Source organism: Monodelphis domestica, chromosome 3, assembly GCF_027887165.1.
Source record: "Monodelphis domestica isolate mMonDom1 chromosome 3, mMonDom1.pri, whole genome shotgun sequence".
In the NCBI taxonomy this organism is placed as follows: Eukaryota; Metazoa; Chordata; class Mammalia; order Didelphimorphia; family Didelphidae; genus Monodelphis; species Monodelphis domestica.
In genome coordinates this window covers 303,658,765-303,675,325 of record NC_077229.1, presented here as the reverse complement: position 1 = coordinate 303,675,325, position 16,561 = coordinate 303,658,765, and the positions used below count along the sequence as shown (strand labels likewise).

The window sequence follows — 16,561 nt, the reverse complement described above, 5'->3', positions numbered from 1 at the left end:
CTTAGGTGAAATGGAACATAGCTTCCCTTCTTGGTTTTGGCTATGGTTGAGAGACTAGATGGACCTTCTTGTCTCTTGGTCCTTCAAGTACACCAACTACCACTTCTCCTCTCCCCTCCCCCCAACCTGGGATTACTCCTCTGCCCAGAGGAGAGGATTACTCCTTTAGATCTAGTTATTTGGATTTCTAGGATCCTGAGTTAACCCTCCCTTTTGGGGAGAGGTATGGTTCTCCCCAAATCTTCAGCCCCCTTCCTTAATGTCAGGAACTAGGCAGACCTGATCTAAGTAGTAAACACTTTATTTGGGTTCACTCAGGGAAGGGAGAGATGAAGGTATTAGATGAGGAAAAGTGGGTAGCAGGAATCCCTATTGATTGGCAGACTGACCCTTCCCAAATCTAGGGTGTCCAGGCTTTCACCTTGACCCCTCTTCCAGTCAGCTGTTGGTTTGGTCCCTACTCTTGAGCTAATCTAGTTAGAGTAATAGAGTTCAGGACAAGTTGGGGAGAGAGAGCTTTGGAGAGGAGTTTCTCAGTAGATGGCTTTCTTCAAAGTCCCAGTCTATGATGCCTCAAGCTGAGTTGGATTTCAGGGGTTCATTGGGAAGCAGTTGATATCCAGAGGAACCCCCAGCCTCAGAGGTCCTCTTCTCAGCTCTCAGCTGGAGGAGTCTGGGGAGCTGGCAGTTTTGAGTTCTCTCCCTGGAATCTTGAGGGTTTTTTTCCCCTTTCCCCTTTCTCCATGCTTTCTCTTGGCAGCTGATTCCTGCCAAAGATTTTCTCTCTTACAATACTAAGAGAAAAGGTAAGGGTTTAAAACAACTTGAGTATCATTCTATATGAGTAAAAATTGGTTTTTAATGGAACCTAGAGTTTTCAAGCTTTCCTGATGAAAAAATTAGACCTGAATAGGAACCTAGAAATGAAAGCATACAAGAGTTCAGAGAAACCTAAGGAGGTAAATTTACTTGAGCAACTAAAACTTGTGTGATGATGTAGTGCTACAATTCTAAGGGAAGCAGAAACAAGTATTTATTTAAAACCTCAAAGTATATCAAAAGAGATAAATAAGAAAAGTAGATCAAAGAGATGGGTTGGTTCTTTTCTGATGGTTTAAAGATAAACAAGAAAATGATGGACAAAAAGAATATACTAGTATAGAAAGGAAGAAGAAGTGGGTAGAGCTTTCTATTTCTCATAACCACAGTATATGAGTATATATAAGCATAGAAGAAGGGGGGTGGGGGGAGTAGTAATCAAATGAACATCACTCTTGTCTGACACAAAGTGGGACTGAATACCAAACACAAACACACATAGAGTTTGGTGTAGAAATACATTAAACTCTGTATTAGGTGGTTGTTTCTTTAGATGGATTATGGTAATGTAAGATTGCTGGGCAAACCTACAGACCAATGAGGCACGGTGGAATCAGACTCTGTCTCCCTCCCACTTCAGTTAGTCTCTTCAGTTGGAGTCAAACTGGGATTCAGACTGAGTAAGTTGCCTGAATATCAGATAGATAACTCACTCTCTAAAGTTGTTGGATCAAGGGTTTACTTTGAGGAAGGGGAAGGAAAAGGAAATTGGATAGGAGAGAAGGGTTAGGACTTTCCCTGATCTTAAGTAAATCCTAAATTGATTAATAAACTTAGAGAGTCTTAGATGAGAGATGTGGCTAACAGTTTTAAGGATCTTCTGAGTAAATTCTTGATACTGTAGAGAGAAAATCAGTAACCAACAAGGAAAGGATCTTCTCAGTTCTTCCTCCTTCAAGTGCCAGGAGAAAGAGATTTTTTTTTTTTTTAGCAGTTTGGGTGTTTCTTTTAACTTCCATCCATTGCCTCTGTCTGCAGGTTTTTCTAAACTCTCTCAAAACTCAGCATAGTGGGAATAGAGAGAATGCATTTAAGAGAGAGGATAACATTGAAGTGGAAATACAAACAAATGAACTAATTGATCCTAAAAGGGAGATGGGGGTAGGGGATGAGAAAATAAAGATTTTTAAAAATAAAAATAATATATTCTTATAAAGGGGTGATCAATTTAGCCAACTGAGAAATAGCTGAACAAATTATAGTATGTGAATATAATGAAATATTCTGCAGTAAAAAAAAGAGATGATTTTTAAAGTATTGTGGATAGTATAAGATGGCATAGAGTAGATGGGAATAGAACCAAGAGAACACTTTATTAAAGAATAGCAATATTGTTAAGAAAGAGATATATGTTTGGATGTGGCCGTTGTGTAGATCTGTTTTGTTTGACTTTGCTTATTTGTTTGTTTGCCTTTCAGTTTTTAATGAGACTGGAGTTAGCAATAGTGATATTTTTTTAAAAAAGGATCATTGAAACATTCTTTTAAATGCACAGAAGAGAACAAAAGAAAGCTCAGAAGGAAGCATATATAAGCAGCTTTTCTGTAGTTTATACTCTGAGAGGGTTAAGTAACTTGCTTGTGGTCACATAGCTAGTACCATCAGAAATGATGCTTATCAGACAAGGAGGAAGAGGGAAGGGTATGTAGTAAGCAACACTTAAACTTCACTTGCTGATATCAACTAGTCAAATAGGGAAGAATACACACATGCAGAGTTGGTTGCAGGAATACATTTTGCTTAACAGGAAACAAGAAGGATAGTTGAGAAGGGGGAGGGAGGAATAAGATAATAAAGAATCTTGTTTACTAGAATTTATTTTTTTTCTTTTCTCTTTAAAAATTATGTTTCTTTTCTTAATTAACAAACATTTGTTCTTACCCACCTCACCTGGAGAGAAAATTCTTACAAGAAATGTATATAATCAAACCTGGGAAGACCTGTGGAAGCAATGGAGAGAACCATTGTACACAGTAACTGCAAAATTGTAACAACAATCAACTATAAAGATTTAGCTACTTTTATCAATACAAAGATCCAATCCAATTCCAAAAGACCTATGATGAAAAATGCTTTCTACCTCATGAGACAGAACTGAACTCTGAATGTATATTGAAGCATACTTTTTTCGCTTTTATTTTTCTTGCTTTTTTCCCAACATGGTTAATATGAAAACATTTTTTACATGACTTCACATGCATAATTAACAGCATGTTGCCTGCCTTTTCAATGAGTGGGAGAGGGGAGGAAGAGAATTTGGAACTTACAATTTTAAAAAAATGTATGTTAAAAATAAATAAAAGTTTTTTAAAAAAGAAATGTGCATAATGAAGCAAAACAAATTTTTACATTGACCATGTTAAAATACATATCTTCATTTTACAACCCAAATTTATCATCTCTCTATTAGGGAGTAGCATTCTTATGCACTGGTCTTTGGGAATATAGGTCAGGTATCACATTGATCAGAGTTCTCAAATTTTTAAAAGTTATTTATATTTATATTATCATTATTACATAAACTGTTTTGCTTAACATAAATCTTCCCAGGTTTCTCTGAAACTATCTTTTGTCATTTCTTATGATGCAAAGCTGTTCCATCATAGACATATAACAAAATTTTGTTCAGTCAGTCCTCAATTGATAGACATTCTTTGCCATCTGAAAAAGAGTCATAAATGTGTTTGTAAATATTTGCTTAGGATTAATCCATCTCTTTCCTCCTCTGATTCCCTTCTCATCTTTTCCTCCTGTTTCCTGTTGGGTGAAATGGATTTCTTCATTAAGCTCTGTGTTCTCTTCTTTTATTTGACTATTCATTGAAAGTGAGGTTTAAATGTGAGTAGGCACTCTAAAAACAAGGAGGAAAAGGCTCATTCTCATCTGAACTGATTAAAGGCAGCAAGAATACATACACAAGAGTTGAGTGCAGAAATACATTTTACTCAACAGGAAACAAGAGAAAGAATGAGTCCTAAGCAAAACAAACTATTGAAAAACATCTATAGCTCTTTTTTAATGGCAAAAAAAAATGGGAATCTGAGCCTTTGCCCATAAATTAGAGAATGATTGAGCAATTTTGATATGTATATGATGTGATACATTGTTAGAAATGATGAAGGGGATGGTTTCAGAGAAACCTGGGAATACTTGTATAAACTTATGTCCAGTGAAGTAAAAAGAACTAAGAGAGCAATTTATATAATGACAACTATTATGATAAAGACAAATTTGAAATAGTTAGGGATTTTTTTCAGAATAATTGTTTTGCTTGACTATACATGTTTTGTAACAAGGGTTTTATTTTTCTTTCATTCCCAATTGGTGGTGGGAGATTGGATTAGAAGGAGGAGAACATGAATTTTTGCTGACTGAAAAAATAAAATGTAATTTTAAGAATCTCCCCCAAACCTCAAAAAATAAAAACAAATTGCTTTAAAAATACTTAGATTTAAAGAGAAAATAATTATACTCTAGTAATTATTCTGAATTGTCCTTTTAGGAAACTATGATCTCTGGAGAGCTAAGTCTTGGAAACATCCTTATAATAATGTTCATTATTCTTTGAGATGTTTAAACTTGTTATGTTGTTGTGTCTTAAGTGGGTAGAGTTATTAATGCCTTCAACTTCTGGCCAAAATATTCTGAGAAATTCTGAGGCTCTGAGGAAACAGATGTTTTGAATTTGTTTCATTGAGCCTCTTCCTTTGCTGCCAAGATGTGGCTCTTGGCTGTACCAGCTGAAAGGATCAGTTAATTGATTTTAGTTGCTATTCAACCAAACTAGGTATTTGACTATCTGTATCTTTTTAGAGATATGTTATATCATGTGAACGTTCAGAAGTCCCCCCTGGGGTGACATATTGACTTTTTAACGCTATAAAACATGAGCTTGGTTGACTTCAAATCAGTAATTTTTCTTATTTTCATGGGATCAGATACTAGTAAAAAAAAATGTCAGGTTCATGAGAGTTGGCACTTTTAGGGTGGGTTTCCTTTCCTATGAAATCCATAATGAGCATGTGTACAGCTTGCTAGACTTTTATCAAATATTTTTTTTAAATAATGAAGTTTTAAGGATATCTGAGGAAACTTATGTTAAAGGTATGTATAAAAACACATTATTGAGATGTTTTGTGAAAAGTAAAATTTTCATGTACAAATGAAACTCTATTGAAGATAGGAATGTTTTATTGTTTTTATAGACTTAAAGTAGGCAGTTAGGTGGCTCAGTGGATGGAGTGCCGGGCTTAGAGTCAGAAAGACTTGATCTGGCCTCAGATACTTTCTAGCTACATGACCCTAGGCAAGTCATTTAACTTCCGTTTGCCTTAATCCACTGAAGAAGAAAATGGCAAACCACTCCAATTTCTTTGCCAAGAAAATCCCATGGACAATCTGGTCCATAAGTTTACAAACAATTAAGCATTATCGCACACCCAAACAAAATTTAAAGTGGATTTCTGTTACTAGCATGGGAGAAGTTTCCAAAATCCTAAAAATAGAAAACAAGAAGTCTGGCTTGTACTTAGATAAACTAACAAGTCATGGATCTGCTTTTCCTATTTAAGGAGGGATAGCTAACATAGTTATCTTAGTTGACTTATAACTTTATCCCTATAATGCAATTGAGTAATTAGATCTATTTTTCAGGATATTCCCTAATGTTAAGTCTTTTAAAGTTTGGGTTCTGAAAGAGTCATTACTTGAGAAGGACCAAATAAACACCTCACAATACACAAACACACCCCACCCCACATACACTCTCTACTTTTTCTTCCTTTCCTCCATAATTGGTGTTGATGGGATGTTGGGCTGTTAATTTAGTTGCCTACTAATAGAGATGACTTTGAAGCCCTTTGATGCAGGAGAAAGAATTGCTGCCACTCATCCTCAACTGTGAGGACTTGAATGAATCACTTTTCTCTGGGCTTTAGCTTTCTCACTTATAAAATGAGAGGCCAATACTAGATGACCCTTTAAGTCCTCGGTAGCTCTAAATTCCCTGAAAATAGAAAAGCAATTAAATATTCTTTTTTAGCTTCTACATACGGATCCTTAACCTGGGATCTGTGAACTTAGTTTTAAAAATGTTTTTATTTTACTATTTTAATCTCATTTTTTTCCTTTTATATTCCTATGTTTTTTATTTTATGTATTTGAAAACATTTTTCAGAGAGAGGATGGATCCTCAGGTTTTACCAATAATATCTAAAGGGACCATGACAAAAAAAAAAAAAGATTAAATTCCCTGATCTTTGTGAACATTCCTAGTAACAACTGGAAAGATAGAAAATATCTTGCTAACCCGGTATTTCTGTGTGAAGATTAATAAGTACTCAAATCCAGTCCAGCATGGTACAAAACTCAGCATTTAAAATCAATTGTTTCAATTCTGCAGCAGTGTTCAGGGCTCTGTGCTAGATGATAAGTGCTAGAATAGAAAATTTAAATAAGACTTGAGAGCTGTACTCATGGAGTTTATAGAGAATGTAATCATTAAGTATAATACTAACAATGCAGGCTCAAACACTGACTAACTGTGTGATCCTGAGCTTAACCCTGGATGCCTCAGTTCCCTTATCTATAAAATGGAGGAGAAAATGGTTAAACAACTCCAGTTTTTTTGTCAAGAAAATCTCAAATGGGGTCATGAAGGGTTGGACATAACTGAAAATGTCTGAACATACTGTAGCATTCAGAATTTTAAACAATAAATGACATGAGGTCAATTTCCTGAGAATGACATCATTTATTAATGGGGGCATGCAGTCCATTAACAAAAAATGGGTCCCTATATCCACCTGTCATGCAGAAGGTGCTCCATATGCTCTGATGTTTTGTTTTGTTTTTTAATAGGAAAAATGCACCCTCTTTCTGAATGGCTTGACAGGTTGTCCCTTGGACATTTCTTAGTAGTCCCCATTGGTGGACATTTAGAAAGAAAAAGTGGACTCAGAGAACTCAAAGAATCTTTACCAAATTAGGGAACTGTCAACCCAGTTAGGAAAATGTGACTGACCTACCCTTTTCTGGCATCTTAAGAAATTGAATGTTGGGGAGTATATGAAGCCCAGCCCAGTTTAGATGTCTTGAAATCTGGATTATTTCAGCCTGATGTTGGAAGGCCAAAGGGTTTGGGGAAAATGAATGATTTCCTATATAAATATTACTAATATATAATACAATTCAATATTAATTTTCACAAACACCCAAATATATAAAGGACTTATAAACAAAGTACTATGATGGTTAAGAAGTATTTAGTTTTTACAGATGAAAGGAAGATCAATAAGGGTTCTAAGGAGATGGTAGAAGGGTTTGGCTTTATTTGAAAGGCATCTAGAAACTCAGTACAGGGTCGGAGGACATATTGAACAAAGGCAGAAAAGTATAGGGGATGACAAGGATTCACTTTAACTTGAGAGGAGTCTATTAATAAGCATTGATTTAAACACCTTCTATATGCTAGGCATTGTACTAAGCATCAGAGTAGGGTAGAATGAAGCAGGAGGACCAAGGTAAGTCCTTAAATACAAAAATACAGAATTTTTACTAATTTTACTCATCAGTAGGAAGTGACCAGAAGACTAACCCTTCAGCTCTATAGAGGAGGAAGATTGGTTTGGCAGTGCTAGAAAGGGTAGATTGGAAAGAGAAGGGGAAAGATGAGTCAGGAAACTATTGGTTAGTTTTACAAGAATGGAGGTTACAGATGTGACTGGGGACTTTAGGAAAATGGAAAGCATTTAGAACAGCTGTGGGGAGGGGATCATAGTCAGTAAGAATAAAACAGAAAGAATTGCTGAGTAGCAGTGAGCCCCTGATGAGGTGAAGAACTATAAATTTATATTGGGTGAAATCAGCTTGACCTTACATTCAGGTAAAGACTGGAACACTTCACTTAAATTTTGACCTATTAACAATATCAGTCTATATTGGTAGCAAAACACTTGTTTCCAAGGGGTCATAGATTTGCCGGGATGAAGCAGGACTAAGAGATCATATAGTCCAAGTACCTCACATTTTAGACTTTTCCAAGGTCACACAGTTAATAGATGGCAAAGTCAGGATTTGAACCCAGGTCTCCTGACTGAAAATCTTGTTCTCTTTTCACCATATTGTGATTAGGTTCTGTATATAGCTTAAAAGTTTGTTTTTATGCAAATTAATCTTGTCTTTTTTTCCATAAACCTCAAGAAAATTTTTATCAGGTTCCTGAGATTACCTGATGACAAGACTGATAAGATAAGTATCCCTGAAGTTTCAGTTTCTTCCCCTTTGAAACCATTCTTAATGCATCCACCAAGACTAAAACATATTCACTATTCTGTAACATGTAGTACTCCACTTTTGCAATAAAGAGATGTATTTTCTCATCTCTTTTTTTCAGTCAAGCTTGATCATTATAATTGTACAAATGATTTATGATTTACAAAGATGTTCTTCCCAACAACCTTGTGAGTGATAGTACAGGTGCTATTTTTTTCTCTCTTACAGATAAACAGAACAAGGCTAAGGCAAGTCAGTAGCAACTATTATATTTGGTGCTGAGTTTGATGTACTATTGGTATATAGTAGTGGAAATGTTCAGCAGACAACTAGAATACAGAACTGGATCTCAGAGTGTTAGGAAGAGAGATGAAGGTTTTATTTGTGTGTCAAAAGAGATGTATATATATATATATATATATATATATATATATGTATATGAATAGATAGATAGTTAGATAGATAGATAGATATACCTATATGAGAGAATTAGAATCTCTTAGTTTATTTTTAATGAAATCCATCAGCAACCTTTAATTTAATCACATCAAAAAGTTAAAGTACCCCTGTTTAGTATCTAGCTAACCATTAAGTAAGCAAGTTCACAAGTCACTTTCTCGAGAAAGCTCACACCTCCAAACACCTCCAAAGTCCTCCCCTGGGCAGTGCTAGGCAAATTGGGTGGCTGTGATTGGTTCTTGTGAAGTGGTGGAGTAACAGGAAGTGACCTAGAGAAAACTGCTTTAAAAAGGCCAGCCTGGGCATTCATTGACTCATTCTGCCTTGGTGAGCCAAGCTGAAGGGAGATTCTTCTTGGATTCATTCTGTGTTGGTGAGCCTGGCTGGAGGAAGACTCTTGGAAGCAGTCATGTTGTCCTAGACTCGCCCTTGACTGGAGCTTTCTATGCTGGAGAGGCTTGCTGTGTGAGTGACTCAGGCTGAAGGAAGAGGCTTGCTTTGGTGGATTTCTAACTAAAGATGCCACCGGGACTTCCACATGGAGATGGGGATTTGAATGAGCCTTTTGCGGGGGGCTGAGCCAGACTTCAATGAAGCAGCACTTAGGGCAATAGGCTAGACAAGGCTCTGTCTTCTTCCTACATTTCCCTCCTTCAATATCTCTAAAGCTGCTAACAATCATTTTTTACTTAAGGGCTAATATTTTATAAATGGCGACCACAATCTCACTTTTATAAGTCATATTGAGTCAATCCTAATTTTAAATCTTACATACCTCTCTGCTTATCTTTGCTCTCTCTCTCTCTCTCTCTCTCTCTCTCTCTCTCTCTCTCTCTCTCTGTCTCTTTCTGTCTCTGTTTCCATCTGTCTGTCTCTTTCTCTCTTTTACTTTTTTGCTCTCTTTCTCTCATCTATGAGCCATTTCCAGAGAGGACATAACTGATGACCCTGAAATTTTATATTATATTTATTATATTATATTATATTATATTATATTATATTAATTATATTATATTATATTTTATAGTAGCTGCATGACTCTTTTGCCCAGTTTCTTCAAATGTAAAATGTGGATAATAACAGTATCCACTTTGCAAGGTGGTTGTAAGGATGAGATAAAATTTATTTATTTATTTTTATATTTTTAAAATTTTATTTATTTTTATTTTATTTATTATTTATAAAGCTCTTAGCATAGAGTATGCATTTCATCTAATCAGTAGGAGCAGAATCATGTTAGTTTGAGCTTGAATCCCACATCTGCCATTTAACTGCTGTGTGACTATAGGCAAGTCCCATAATTGCTCCGAGCCTCACTTTACAAATAAGGAAAATGGAACTAACAATAACTTTAATACTTACCTCAAAGGGTCATAGGACAGCTCAAAGGAGATAATCTTTGTAAAGTGTTTTGCATAAGAGAAAACTTTATATAACTGTCAGTTATCATTATTTCTTTGAAGTACTTATGGATCTGGAATCTGGGATATATCGGGAGTATCCTGATATAAGACTTTGGAGAGGAGGGGAGATGGAATTCTCTCCAGATATAATAGGGAAACTCTAAACATAAATATATCTTATCACTGAAAACGGACTTTCTGTGCAAGTCAAAAGATTTGACCAGGAGGTTAGTTGTTATTTTCCAGCCACTCCCTTTCTCAATTGAAGAGTAGGCCAAAATTTTGTAATGTTATTGGACTGCCTACTACAAAATCCTAACTCCTTGCTATATGATCCCTAAAGGCACTATAAATAAAACTGAATTCTAACATTATTAACCTTAGAGCACCGTTCTACTATCTGGTCTACATATGCTCTGGGAATTCCATGAATGAACAACCTTTTAGACCCTGCATATAAGGCCCAAATATTTTTCAATTTTACAATAGTTTCTCCTAGTTTTGGAATTATTTCATGCAGTTTCTCTCTCTCTCTTTCTCTTTCTTTCTCTCTCTCTCTCACTTGGCTGGATCAGAACATTGTAATAAAACACAATCCTTTGGAGACCAACTAGAAGAAACTGGGAACATTAATAACTCTTTTTATTCTTGGCAAGTATATTGTGACTCTAAAAGAGAGCAAGAATCCAGAATGAGATTTTCAGAATAAGGACTTAGTTCTTGTTCATCTTAGTCTGTTTGGGGGTAGTATTGACTAGTGTAGTTCATTAGATGGCAGTTTTAAAGCTAGAGAGTCCCTTAGGAGGATATTTAGCCTCATCTTCTCATTTTACAGATGAAGGTGGATAATGAACCTAAGGTCCAGAGAGGTTAAGTGACAAATTAAGTTGCAGAGATTGTAGGGAATAACTTGGATTTGAACCTAATTCTAAGCCTGATTCCAATTTCAGCAACCTTTGTGGCTGCTCTTGTTAATTAGGGTTTTCATTTAAAAAATGCTCTTCCTTTGGAGCAGTTAGATTACTCAGTGGATTGAGAACCAGGTCTAGAGACAGGAGGTCCTGGGTTCAAATCTAACTTCAGACACTTCCTAGCTGTGTGACTGGCCAGGTCACAATTCCCATTATCTACCTCTTACCACTCTTCTGCCTTGAACCAAAAGGCAGTAATTGATTCCAAGTCAGAGGTAAGGGTTTTTTAAAAATTGTGCTTCTCAAGTAAGTTATAAACATTTTAAAAGCTAGTTCCACTTCTCCCCACCTCTGTCAGTTCTACATCAAAAAGTATTTTGAATAAATGAGAGGATAGTGTGACCACAAATATATGCTTATCCTAAATCTAAAAGAGCTATATAGATATAAATCATCATTAATCCTAAAATAATTGTTTTTTTAAATACAACTTTTATTAAAATTGTACAAGTTGATTTTTTACAAATAGTTTTGTAAGGTGATTCTATACATCCATGAAGTTTTTCTTTTGGTTCATATTTCTGATTTCCGCAAAATGGAGAACTCTTGGTGAGGAAATTCCCTCCACCTTTGCCAGTTTGGGCAACTGTTCTACTATTTATATAGTCTTAGAGAGTTACTTGAGACACTGAGAGATTAAGGGACTTTCCTAAAGGAACATAACCAGGAGATGTCTAAGGTGGTACAACTTTGAATCTCTACTTAGTTGTTTCCCATGTTGTTTCCCCAAAGAGTCCTTCTTTGAATAAGTGTATTTATATGTTAAGACTTAAAGAAATGCATAGCATATTGTTTTTGAGTTTTTTTCCTTGTTTACCAAGTAGATAAATCCATTTCTCTCATCCCATGGACCAAAATTAGTTCTATAATGCTTTATCTCCTCTTCTCCATTATAATGGTGAGCTTTGCATTCCATCTGGGTGTGTCATAAACACTCAATTGGAAAATTGACAAAGAACAACAATTCAGTTTTAAATTTAGTATCAAAAAATCTTTAAGATAATGTTTGAGTTGTGCCCTTTACATAAACTAGAGTAACAAAGGGAAATGGAACCTTTGAAGTTTGTATTTTTTTTCTTTTTTCTTAGAGAGCTTTTTTAAGCTAATATTGTCTTGGTCAAGTAATGGTAATATATACCCATGTTGGCAAACCTATGGCACATGTGCTAGAGGGAGCTGCTCCTCTCCCACTCTCCACCATGCCTGAGGACATTTTTCACTTCACCTGCCCCTCTGCTCAGCAGCTCAATGGAAGCATTTCCTCTCTCCCCTGTCTGGGTTAAGGAGCTGCTCACATGCAGCATAAGGATGCAATTTGAGTATTCAGTCTCTAAAACCTTTGCCATTATTGCTATATAGTTTCTATTATAGAAATTTTTTAAAACTTCTCAGAAGCATGTATGTGTATGTGTGTATGCCCATGCAGAAAAGATGGAGAATCCAAAGAAAATGTTCTTCCCAATTATATATAATATCATCTTAACTATGCAGGGATTGATTATTCAGTTTGTAGATTACTTAGTTATCTTTGTTTCCTTCTGCTGGCTCATAATACCATTACTACAGTGTTCTGAGAGAAGAAAAATCCAAGTTAGTTAAAATTGTTATTTCTTGATAGCATTGGGAGGAGGGTAAAATTGTTGATTGAGGAGAAATGTGTAGCCTAAAAGATTGTTTTGCTTTTGTGGTCCTTGAGTGTTTAGGAGAGGCAGGCATTGAATGCCTCATTAGACTCTGAGAAGAATGCTATGTTTAACCCCCTACAAAATTTTATTTAATTCCCTAGGAGCTTCAGTAGCTAACTACGTGCAAAAAGACCCCAATCTTCCTGCCAGAAATAATCCCCAGTAAATTTTGCTGCCATTATCTGGCCCTGAATTATACTTAAGAATTTTGCCTTACTCTTTCAGGGATTTAATGAAAATTAAGATATCCAGAAAGTGACCATTGGTACTACTACTAATTATTACCACTATTATTATCACCACTTTCAGGTTTGCAAAGCAGTTGGCATATGTTTGGATTTGATCCTCACAACAACCATATAAGGTAGGTGCTATTATTAACCCAATTTTAACAATCACAAAACTGAGGCTGAGAGAGATGAAGTAACTTGCACAGGGTCAATAGCTAGTAAATATTTGAGGCAGGATTTGAACTTGCCTTCCTTACTCCGAGTCCAACACTATCTACTGAGCTATCTAGTTGCCTCTTCAAATAAGACTTTTTGTCTTAGGGACTTCACCCCATTCCTTTACTTCCCTCCTTTTCATGCCCTCTTCCCATATAGGCAGTTAGGTCCTATAATTTCTATTTCAGTGATGCCTCTTGGATCAGTTCTCTTTTTCCATCTCTACTGTTGTAACTCTTGTTCAGACCATCATTACCTCTCTTTTGAACTATTAAAAAAGTCTTCAATCTCTCCCTATGCCAATCCATTTTACATATTAATAAGGCACAAGTCTGATTAAGTCACATCCTATTTCCCCTCCCCCCTCCCAAATAACCCTTGAATGGCTTCCCATTATCTACTGAAGAAAGTTCAATTTCCTTTACTCCCCATTTCTAAGACTTCCTCAATTTGTCTTCAGTTTACCTTTCTAATTATCTCCTTTGAATTTGTATTTTCATATTTTCCATGGCATATGAATATGCAAATGATCAGCATGGAAGTCCTAGATTGGGAGCTCTTTTATGACTTAATATTTAGATTTCAGAGAGTTGCCTGAAATCTAAGAGTTAAAGAACTTGTCCAGGGTTTACGATGCAGCAGGTAAGTCAGAAGCAAGATTTGAATCCAAGTTTTTCTGTCTCCAACCCAGATATTCTACCTATTCACCACCACATATTGCCTCAATTTTACTCTTAAAACTTTTATTAGTCATTACATATATTTTTTATTTGCTTTTCTAGTAAGAACCATCATGAGGAGAGCAAAGTCTTCTTGGTAGAGCCCTACATACTGGGTACCAAATAAGTATTTATCTAATGAATTGTTTCCATTCTCATCCTTTTTAAAAACACAACTCAGGTTTCCAAAATTCACCTATCTCCAAAATCTTCCTCAGTCAATGCTATTGTCACAGAATTAACAGAATTCTAGATTTGGATAAGTGAAGTCATTCCTCCTTCTTCCCAACCTCCAAACAAAACAAAACAAATTCCTACATTTTGTCATGTACAGAAATGTAAGTCTCATTCTGCATCTTGAATCCGTTATCCTTTTGTGTGTGTGTTTATCATCAGCCCATTGATCAAAGTTCCCAAGTCTTTTAAAGTTACTTACCTTTACAATGTTGTTGTCAAAGTATAAATTAGTCTCCTGGTTCTGTTCACTTTACTCTGCATCACTTCATACGTGTCTTCTCAAGTTTATTCAAAGCCATCTTTTCATCATTTCTTATGGCTCAATAATATTCTATCACATTCATATTCCTTAATTTGTTCAGCCATTCCCCAAGTGATGACTATTCCTTTATTGTTGTATTCTTTTCTATAGCAAGAAGAGTTGCTATAAATATTTTAGACCATTTAGGTTCTTTTCCTTTTTCTTTGAACTCTTTGAGGTATTGACCCTGTAACAATATCACTGGACCATATTGAATTATAGTTCATAGCTTTTAGGCATAATCTTTTTTTTACACAAAGTGAGGTGTTTGTTACTTTTTCATTTTTTCACTTATTAATGCAACAAAATATATAAAGTACATAAGAGCTGTTTGATATCTTTAGTTTTTTCTCTTAACATTTGTTTCCCTTTATTCTAATTGTGTCTTCATTTGTCCCTATACATATAGTTAATTTTTTAAATTAACATTTTATCCTTTACTCTAAAAAGTAGATGCTTCCTCTCCCACTTTTTTATGACTTTGCTGGTGAATTCTAATTATTATTTTGATTTCTGGGGTTGAAATGGTGATACAGTTGGATAGAATGTTGGACTTGGAGCCAAACAGATGAGTTCAAATCTGACCTCAGATATTAGACTTTTGGTCTTTTTGACAAGGTACTTAAACTGTCTGCTTCAGTTTCCTCATCTGTAAAAAGGGTATAATAATAGCACCTATTACTCTAGGTTGTTGTGAGGATCAAATGTGATAATCTGCAAAGCTTATGGCAAACTTTAGTGTTATATAAATGCCAGTTATGATTATTATTATACTTATAGGTTGAAATACTCTTTATCATCAGTGTCTTCTTATTTTTGTCACCAAAAACATCATCCTTCCATTTTTTAAAAACCTTTGCCTTCTTTATGCCCACAGGGCTTTAAAAGACCACCTGCCCTTTGATCCAGCCTGACCACTGCTGGGTTTGTACCCCAAAGAGATAATAAGGAAAAATGCATGTACAAAAATATTTATAGCTGTGCTCTTTGTATAGTAGCAAAAAATTGGAAAATGAGGAGATGCCCTTTGATTGGGGAATAGCCGAACAAATTGTGGTATCTCATGGTGATGGAATATTACTGTGCTCAAAGGAATAATGAATTGGTGTAATTCCATGTGAACTGGAACAAACTCCAGGAAGTGATGCAGAGTGAAAGGAGCAGAACCAGGAGAACATTGTACACAGAAACTGATACACTGTGGTACAATCGAACGTAATGGACTTCTCTACTAGCAATAATGCAATGATCCACAATGATTCGGAGGGACTTATGAGAAAGAACACTATCCATATTCAGAGAAAGAACTGTGGGAGTAGAAACACAAAAGTTAAACAACTGCTTGATCACATGGTGTTATGGGGATATGTTTGGGGATGTAGACGCTAAATCATCACTCTACTGTAAATATTAATAATGTGGAAATAAGTCTTGATCAATATAAAAAACCTTGAAATACTTGTTGGCTTTGGGAGGGGGGAAGGAAAAGGAGAGGGAAAGAACCTGAATCATATAACCATGGGAAAATATTTTAAATATTTTAAATTTAATTAATTAAAAAAACTTTTGCCTTCTGTCTTAGAATCAATACTATGTATTGGTTTCAAGGAAGAAGAGGTATGAGGGCTAGGTAATCAGGATTGAGTAACCTGCCTAGGATCATCACAGCTAAGGAATATCTGAAGTTAGATTTGAACCCAGAACCTCCTATCTCTCAACCTGGCTGGCTCTCCACCTTGAGCCACCTAGCTACCTCCCCTCCTTCTACTTTTGAAGGAAAAGAGAATGAATTTAACTGTCTGGAATATGTATAACTAAGCTGCTTGTTTTTAAACCCAAGAGACTTATGTAATTTTACATGGCAACATGTGCTAAAACTTTTGGAGGGCGGAGATAGAATGAAGAAACAAACATTTGTTCAAGCCTCAAAAGTGTGCTCTCCACTTTTCAAAAGAGCAATTTGTGAGGAAAACATATTCCAGGCCAATTTGGTCACTGTAGGATTCATAAGCTCACCCATTGGCCAGATTCTTCTCCACCCCAGACTTAAAGCTTATAAATATCTTTTTAAATCATTGATTTAAGCAGCTCATTTCTTTCCAATATGGCTCTCATAGATGACATCTTTATGTGGCTGAATTCTTCCCCTCTTCTATCCCCCCCAAAACCCCACACCCCCTACACTTTGG

The 16,561-nt window shown here is 35.6% G+C and overlaps 1 long non-coding RNA gene across 2 annotated transcripts in view; it reads left to right on the top strand.

Moving 5' to 3' along the window:
- The first annotated feature begins 728 nt into the window (after nucleotides 1-728).
- Nucleotides 729-16,561, top strand: part of LOC103098883 (uncharacterized) — a 110,730-nt gene continuing 94,897 nt past the window's right edge. The window contains exon 1 of one of the 2 annotated variants that reach the window (XR_008917725.1): nucleotides 729-806. This is a non-coding gene — a long non-coding RNA (uncharacterized LOC103098883). Of the gene's footprint in view, nucleotides 807-1,455; nucleotides 1,500-16,561 lie in introns of those variants that run through there. The other variant, XR_008917724.1, reaches the window with a different exon arrangement.